The following is an 8,155-nucleotide window of genomic DNA, read 5'->3' as shown; positions in this document are numbered from 1 at the left end:
ATTTTCTCTTCTCTTCTCTTCTCTTCTCTTCTCTTCTCTTCTCTTCTCTTCTCTTCTCTTCTCTTCTCTTCTCTTCTCTTCTCTTCCCTTCCCTTCCCTTCCCCTTCATATTTTCTCTTCTCTTCTCTTCTCTTCTCTTCTCTTCTCTTCTCTTCTCTTCTCTTCTCTTCTCTTCTCTTCTCTTCCCTTCCCTTCCCTTCCCTTCCCTTCCCTTCCCTTCCCTTCCCTTCCCTTCCCTTCCCTTCTCTCTCTCCTCTTCTTATCCCACCTCATCATCTCATCTCATCTTATATTATCTATCATTTTATGATTTTATTTTTATCCCACCTTTATTATTGCTTATAAATAACTCAAGGCGGCAAACATGCTTAATCCTCTTTTCTCCTCCTGTTTTCCCCACAACGACAACCCTGTGAGGTGGGCCAGGCTGAGAAAGAGGAACTGGCCCAAAGTCACCCAGCTGGCTTTCATGCCTAGGGCCTAGAACTCCCTGTCTCCTGGTTTCAAGGCCAGCACCTTCAGCACCTACTAAACCAGTTTTTCCAATTCCTTTTCCTCCAAGGCTATAAAAACCGTAAAAACATTTCAAAAATCTTACTCCGTGTTTTGGGGTTTGTATGCAATTGCTTTGGTTTCATCTTGTAGCAGAGCATCATGGGAGGCTGCCCAGCTCATACTCTGGTTTCTCTTCAGATCGTATAAATCTTTCGCCTTTTACTAAAGATTTCCGTGGAGGGGAGGCTGCCCAGCTCAAATATTATTTAACCTTAGAAGGTTAAAATACACGCAATACATAACTATAAATTGCAACCCACAGAATGGCATCAGCTTTGACACGCCTCCTCCTCCTCCTCCTCTCTTCTAGCACTGATGATATTCCCTAGTTGGGTCATTAAACGTCTGCAAGAAAATCACCCAGCTCAGAGAGCACCAAGGACCCCTCAGTCCTCCTCCTCCTCCTGATTAACATGTTGCACAATCCAACCTCAAGGAATTCCTCCTGCCTGGTCGAAGTCGTTTTAATGGGCAATGCTGGGATGTTTAATGTTTAATGCAAGTGGCCATTGCTGGCTAGCTCTCTCCGTAGGCCCTGTGCCCCGCGTCCACTGCCTCTCTCTGATGAACGGAGCTAATGACCCTCCAGGAAGGGCTCCACGGAGGAAGTCTTGAGCGAAGCCCCCCCCATCTCTCTAGGTCCCCCCTCCTGCAGCGGGGCACGAGGGCTGCTGTCGGCTGAAAAATTAACCCAGTGGGACTAATTTTCATGCTTGGGAAACCCAGCCCAGTCAAGCTTGGGCCTGTGGTCACTGAGAGGTGTGTATGTGTGTGTTTGTGTGTGTGTGTGTGTGTGTGTGTGAGAGAGAGAGAGAGAGAGAGAGAGAGAGGGAGAGAGAGAGAGAGAGAGAGAACACACCGTGTTTATCTATTCCTGGGGAGGGGGTGGATGGGGTTCATGAATGCATATAGATACTCCCACGAGTGTTCCTCACTTGTTCCTATGGGAGGGGTGGTTTGTAGGGGTATGTAGATACATTTATACATATTCATTTTGTTCTTTTTTTTTGTAGTTCTATATGTGCATTACTGTTCTAGCCAGGGTTTTTCCTACGTAAATCAAGATGTTTGTATAGCCATAGTTAAGTGACATCCCAAATGATGATTTGGGATGTCACTTAACTATGGCTATACAAACATCTTGATTTACGTAGAAAAAACCCTGGCTAGAACGGTAATGCATTTATACATATTCATATATACTTACATACATACATAAATACACGTAGATGTACATACTCTATTATTCTATTCTATGTGAATACACACACACACAATACACACAGAGAGAGTAGAATAGAACAATAGAGTTGGAAGGGACCTTGGAGATCATCTACTCCAACCTCCTGCCCAAGCTACCATTTCAGATAAATGATTGTGCATTCTCTTTTTGAAAGCTTTCAGTGTTGGAGCACCCACAATTTCTGGTGGCAAGCAGTTCCACTGGTTAATTGTCCTCACTGTTAGGAAATTTCTCCTAAATTCCAGGTTGCTTCTCTCCTTGATTAGTCTCCATCCATTGCTTCTTGTCCTGCCTTCTGATGCTTTGGAGAATAGCTTGACTCCCTCTTCTTTGGGGCAGCCCCTCAAATATTGGAAGGCTGCTATCATGTCACCCCTGGTCCTTTTTTTCGTCAAACTAGATATATCCAGTTCCTGCAACTGTTCTTCCTATGTTTTAGCCTCCAGTCCCCTAAACATCTTGGTTGCTCTTCTCTGCATTCTCAGAAGAAGGACTTCTAGCAAGATGGAAAAGGAACGCGTTTAGAAAACATCTGGCTCAGTCCACCCAAAGGGCTTTAAACTAAAACTGGAGGAGGAAGGGAATGAGCATATAGGGCCAAACTCAAAGCAGAAGCCCAACACAGCAAATTAGAGGAAGACAAAGGGAGTGATGAAGAGGCTGCCCACAAGTAGAAATCAGAGATACAGGAAGCAAAACTAAGGTCAACCATTAGGGGCTCAAATGTTTGAGTACCGATGTTCATATTATGGGGAACAAACAGGGAGAATTTGAAATCTTAGTATATGAGGGCAAATATGATATTGTAGCTATTATTGAAATTTCAACCAATCAGAATAGAGGTGGAAGGGACCTTGGAGGCCATCTAGTCCAACCCCCTCCTCAGGCAGGAGACCCTCCACCATTTCAGATGAATGATTGTGCATTCTCTTTTTGAAAGCTTTCAGTGTTGGAGCACCCACAATTTCTGGTGGCAAGCAGTTCCACTGGTTAATTGTCCTCACTGTTAGGAAGTTTCTCCTTAATTCCATGTTGCTTTTCTCCTTGGTTACTCTCCATCCATTGCTTCTTGTCCTGCCTTCAGTTGCTTTGAGAATAATTTGACCCCCTCTTTTCTGTGGCAGCCTCTCGGATACTGAAATACTGCTATCCCTCCTAGTCCTCCTTTTCTCTAGACTGGCCAGACCCAAATCCTGCAACCGTTCTTCATATGCTTTGGCCTTTTGGTGGGATGGAACCCATGACTGGGACATACAACTAAAAAGATAAAAATTGCTCAAAAGAAACAGACTCAACAAAAGTGTTTGCATTGTAGCTAAGGAATTAGTAGACTTCCACAGAAATAAACAATCCCAGGGGCGAAAGTATTTGAGTAAATATTAAAAAAGAGAAGGAATGGCTTTGCGAGAGGTGAGTATTAAGAATGGATGAACTCTTTGCTAATCAGTTAGCTGAAGAGTGCAGGAAACACGCTGAGACAGTAAATTTTTAAATATCCTGGTATCAGTTTAAATACCCTGATATCAAGCACCTAGGGGAGAAGAAACATTAAAAAAATTAAAAATCTATAAAAAATTAAGATGCTGAGACTCTAGAAAAGAGTGCAGAGAAGAGCAACAGAGATGATGGGCTGTTTGGGGCAGAGGTGGGTTGCATCAGGTTCTGACCAGTTCTGGAGAACCGGGTAGCGGAAATGTTGAGTAGTTCGGAGAACCAGTAGTAAAAATTCTGACTGACCATCTATTCTCTGCCTCCCAAGTCCCAGCTGATCAGGAGGAAATGGGGATTTTGCAGTATCCTTCCCCTGCCACACCCACCAAGCCACGCCCACCAAGCCACGCTCACAGAACCAGTAGTAAAAAAAATTGAAACCCACCACTGGTGTGGAGGCTAAATGCTATGATGAATGGTTGTAGCGATTGTGTATGTTTAGCCTAATGAAGGCAAGGACCAGGGTGACATGATAGCATCTTCCAATATTTGAGGGGTTGCCACAAAGAAGAAGGGGAATCCACCTATTCTCCAAAGCACCTGAGGGCAGGAGAAGAAGTAACAGATGGGAACTTATCCAGGAGAAATCAAACTTGGAACCAAGGAGAAATTTCCTAAGAGTGAGAAGAATTAACCAGTGGAACTCCTTCCCTCCAGAAGTTGTGGGTTCTCCATCACTGGAGGTTTTTAAGAAGAGACTGGACAGCCATTTTGACTGTGATGGTATAAAGCTCCTGTCTTGAGCAGGGGGTTGAGCTAGAAGACTTCTGAGGTTTCTTCTGGCCCTAGAGATTCTATGTTCTAATAGTGAAAGAAATCCAACGAGCAAGCTTTGTTTCACCCAGTTTGATCCATCCTGACATCCTTTGTGCAGTTGCAGGCATCACAGGGACGGATCTGATCAAAGTCACTGAGATGTGAGGTGTCTTCCATCCAGAATAACAGCGTTGGAAGGGACCTTGGAGGCCATCTAGTCCAACCCTACACCATTTCAGACAAGGGACTGTCCAGTCTCTTCTTAAAAACTGGCAGTGATGAGGTAGGTAGGTAGGCAAGCAGACAAGGGAGGGAGGGAGGGAGGGAGGGAAGGAAGGAAGGAAGGAAGGAAGGAAGGACGGACGGAAGGAAGGAAGGAAGGAAGGAAGGAAGGAAGGAAAAAGAATAACAGAATAACAAGAGCTGGAAGGGACCTTGGAGGCCTTCTAGTCCATCCCTACACCATTTCAGACAAGGGACTGTCCAGTCTCTTCTTAAAAACCGGCAGTGATGAGGTAGGTAGGTAAAACGGGCCGTTTTCAGCCTCCGGAGGGCCTCTGGGGTGGGTGGGGAAGGCCGTTTTCACCCTCCCCAGACTCCTAGAAAGGCTCTGGAGCCTGGGGAGAGAGAAAAATGGGCCTTCCCCACCACCACCCCCGAGGCTCTCTGGAGGCAGGAAACAGCCTGTTTCCCTACTCTTGGTGGGCCCAGAAGGCCCAAAAATCAGCGCACATGCCAGAGCTGAGCTCACATGCCCACCGATATGGCTACGCATGCCACCTGTGGCACGCGTGCCATAGGTTTGCCATCACGGCCCTAGACCATTTCAGACAAATGGTTGTCCAATCCAGGCCAAGTGAGTTACAGTTCCAGAAGGTTAAGGAAGATGTAGCAGCAACCTTCAAATCTCTGAAGGGTTGACACCAAGGAGGAGATTTTTTGTGGCTGCAAAGGGCAGGACTGGTTCTTCCATTACCTGGAAGAAGACTTGGGCTAGATATGGGACAACTTCCCAACTATATGAGCTGTTAGTCACTGGAACTGTCTGCCTCATGAAATGCCCTTCCTTCTTGATTAATGAAAAGAAGGACTAGGGGGGACATGATAGCAGTCTTCCAGTATTTGAGGAGCTGCCCCAAAGAGGAGGGGGGGTCAAATTATTCCCCAAATCACCAGAAGGCAGGACAGGAAGCAACGAATCAAAGAGAGAAGCAACCTGGAACTAAGGAGAAACTTCCTAACAGTGAAGACAATTAACTAATGGAACAACTTGCCTCCAGAATTTTTGGATTCTCCATCACTGGAGGTTTTGGAGAGATTAGACAGCCATTTATCTGGAACGGTACATGGTCTCCTGCTTAAGCAAGAGATCCTTCCATCTCTGGTATTCTGTTGTGACTTCAAACTGAGGCCGGATCTGTCAGAGATGGTGCAGTGGGAGACCCACCGAATGTATCTGCAGGCCCCTTCCCCAACCAGTCTGGTTGACTGACAGCTAGGATCCTTAATCACCGGGAAGTACCAACCTTTGCCATTTTGTATAGAGAGGCAGAGAGAGAGAGAGAGAAAAGGCAGCGTGCCATAATAAATCAAAGCTCCTTCAGCCTGTTCAATACAGTTTGCTAATTCAGTTCCTTAGAAAATATTTAAACAATCGTCATGATTTATTGAAGGTTTTCAGACTTCTGGAAACAAACATAAGTTTTCCCTTTCGCCATTTAAAAAAAAAAATCCTTTTCATAGCCTTTTTAAAACCTAATCCTTCATTTTGATTTACTTTTGGTATTATTTGAGTCTAGCCATTTACGTTTTCCATCTCTCCACTCACAATGCCTTCCACGCCTTGTGTGTTTCTCTGTGTGTTTGTGGATGAGTTAAGCTCTCTTTAAATTTACCCAGGAAGGATTGGTGCATCTAAACCTGGATAAACACACTTTATTATTATTTATCAAACTCAGTTTGTTTGGTTTTTTTACTTCTGAAGAAGGAAGTTTTTGGGGCAGACATTCAAACTCTGTTCTGGATTTTGCACCTTTATAATTTGCTTCCTGATAAGCAGGGCCCTTTCTTAGATGCAAGTTGTCCTCAACTTACAACAGGTCATTTGGGGACTGTTTGAAGTTACAACGGCACTGAAAAAAGTGACTTATGCTCATTTTTTAACACTTACCGTCTTTGTAGCATCCCCAGGACCATGGGATCAAAATTCAGACACGTGGCAACTGACTCCAATTTTTGACGGTTGTCGTGTTCCGGGGTGATGTGATCCGCTTTTGCGACCTTCTGACCAGCAAATCCAATGGGGAAGACAGATTCAATCAATCAATCAGAATAGAGCCGGGAGGGACCTTGGAGGTCTTCTACTCCACCCCTCTGGCCAAGGCAGGAGTCCTTATTCCAAGCCAGACAAATGGTTGTCCAGTTTTTTCTTGAAGACTTCCAGTTATTCAAATATTTATTTATTTATTTGTTTGTTTGTTTGTTTGTTTATTTATTTATTTGTTTGTTTGTTTCCATTTCTATACCGCCCTTCTCCAATAGGACTCAGGGCGGTGAACAGCCAAAGTAAAAAACAGAACATACAAAATTTAAAAGCAGTTTAAAATAATTAAATATTTTGGCCATAAATTAAAACAACCCAATTTAAAATCAGTTTAAAATTTAACTCAAGCCAGCCCAGCTAGTTGAAATAAATAGCCATGGAGCGCTTTAAAGGTGGTCACCAACACCTTGAAGCGCACCCGGAAGACCACCGGGAGCCAGTGCAGCTCGCGCAGGAGAGGTGTCACATGGGAGCGCCTCGTCGCCCCCATAATCCCCTGCGCGGCCGTGTTCTGGACCAGCTGGAGCCTCCGGGTGCACCCAAGGGGGAGCCCCATGTAGAGAGCGTTGCAGTAGTCCAGGCGGGAAGTGACGAGTGCCTGAGTGACTGTGCGTAAGGAGTCCCGATCTAGAAAGGGGCGTAACTGGCCTATCAGGCAAACCTGATAAAAGGCACCCCTGGCCACGGCCGTCAAATGATCTTCTAAAGATAGCCGTGAATCCAGGAGGACGCCCAAGTTGCGGGCCCTCTCTGTGGGGAGCAAGATCTCATCCCCTATTGTCAGTGATGGTACTAGCTGACTATACCGGGACGCCGGAAGCCACAGCCACTCGGTCTTGGAGGGGTTGAGTCGGAGCCTGTTTCTCCCCATCCAGATCCACACGGCCTCCAGGCACCGGGACATCACTTCAAGGGCATCGTTGGGGTGGCCTGGGGTGGAGATGTACAGCTGGGTGTCGTCAGCGTACTGATGGTACTCCACCCCGAAACCACGGATGATCTCGCCCAACGGCTTCACATAAATGTTGAACAGAAGGGGCAAGAGGACCGACCCTTGTGGCACCCCAGAAGCAAGGTTCCTCGGGGTCGACCGCTGCCCCCGTCAACACAGATTGCGACTGGTCAGAGAGGTAGGAGGAGAACCACCGCAAAACGGTGCCCCCCACCCCCAACCCCTCCAACCGGTGCAACATGATACCATGGTCGATGGTATCAAAAGCCGCTGAGAGGTCTAACAGGACCAGGATAGAGGAGCAACCCCTATCCCGAGCCCTCCAGAGATCAACCACCAACGCGACCAATGCCATTTCCGTGCTGTGCCCAGGCCGGAAGCCGGACTGGAGCGGGTCTAGATAGACAGCTTCATCCAGGTACCGGGGAAGCTGCTGCGCTACCACACTCTCAACAAATATAATATACCTCCTGAAATTGGGCTCTTCAGTGGTGTCGTACTACAACTCCCAGAATCCTCACCCCCCCCATTGCGTCCAGCCTCACCTACCAATGGTGTCTTGGGACGCGGTTAATGGTGATCAGATTCGGAAGGGGGAGCAAACAATGGAACAGACCGCTTCCAAGGCATCTGTGGGTGGGAGGTCAGAAAAGACAAAATGGCAGCCATTGCCATGTGATCAGAGCCCATCCCCCTTTACCTGTGAAATACCCCCCCCCCCCAAAAGAAGAAGGGGTGAATTGTCAGATTGTAGCCAGCAACTTGGCTTTTTTGAACCCCCACCACAGCTCCTATAACATTTCAGACAAGTGCCTTCTCCAGTCTCTTCTTAAAA

The 8,155-nt window shown here is 46.5% G+C and overlaps 1 pseudogene; it reads left to right on the top strand.

The window, feature by feature from the left end:
- Positions 1–673: 673 nt before the first annotated feature.
- LOC139318961 (U5 spliceosomal RNA) lies at positions 674–779 on the top strand (annotated as a pseudogene).
- Positions 780–8,155: the final 7,376 nt, after the last annotated feature.

The sequence above is a fragment of the Pituophis catenifer genome, unplaced genomic scaffold (genome assembly GCF_029215685.1).
Source record: "Pituophis catenifer annectens isolate HBS135680 unplaced genomic scaffold, rPitCat1.0.hap2 SCAF_6, whole genome shotgun sequence".
Taxonomy (NCBI): domain Eukaryota; kingdom Metazoa; phylum Chordata; class Lepidosauria; order Squamata; family Colubridae; genus Pituophis; species Pituophis catenifer.
The sequence above is the reverse complement of the archived record's forward strand: the minus strand, read 5'-3'. Positions and strand labels throughout refer to the sequence as shown.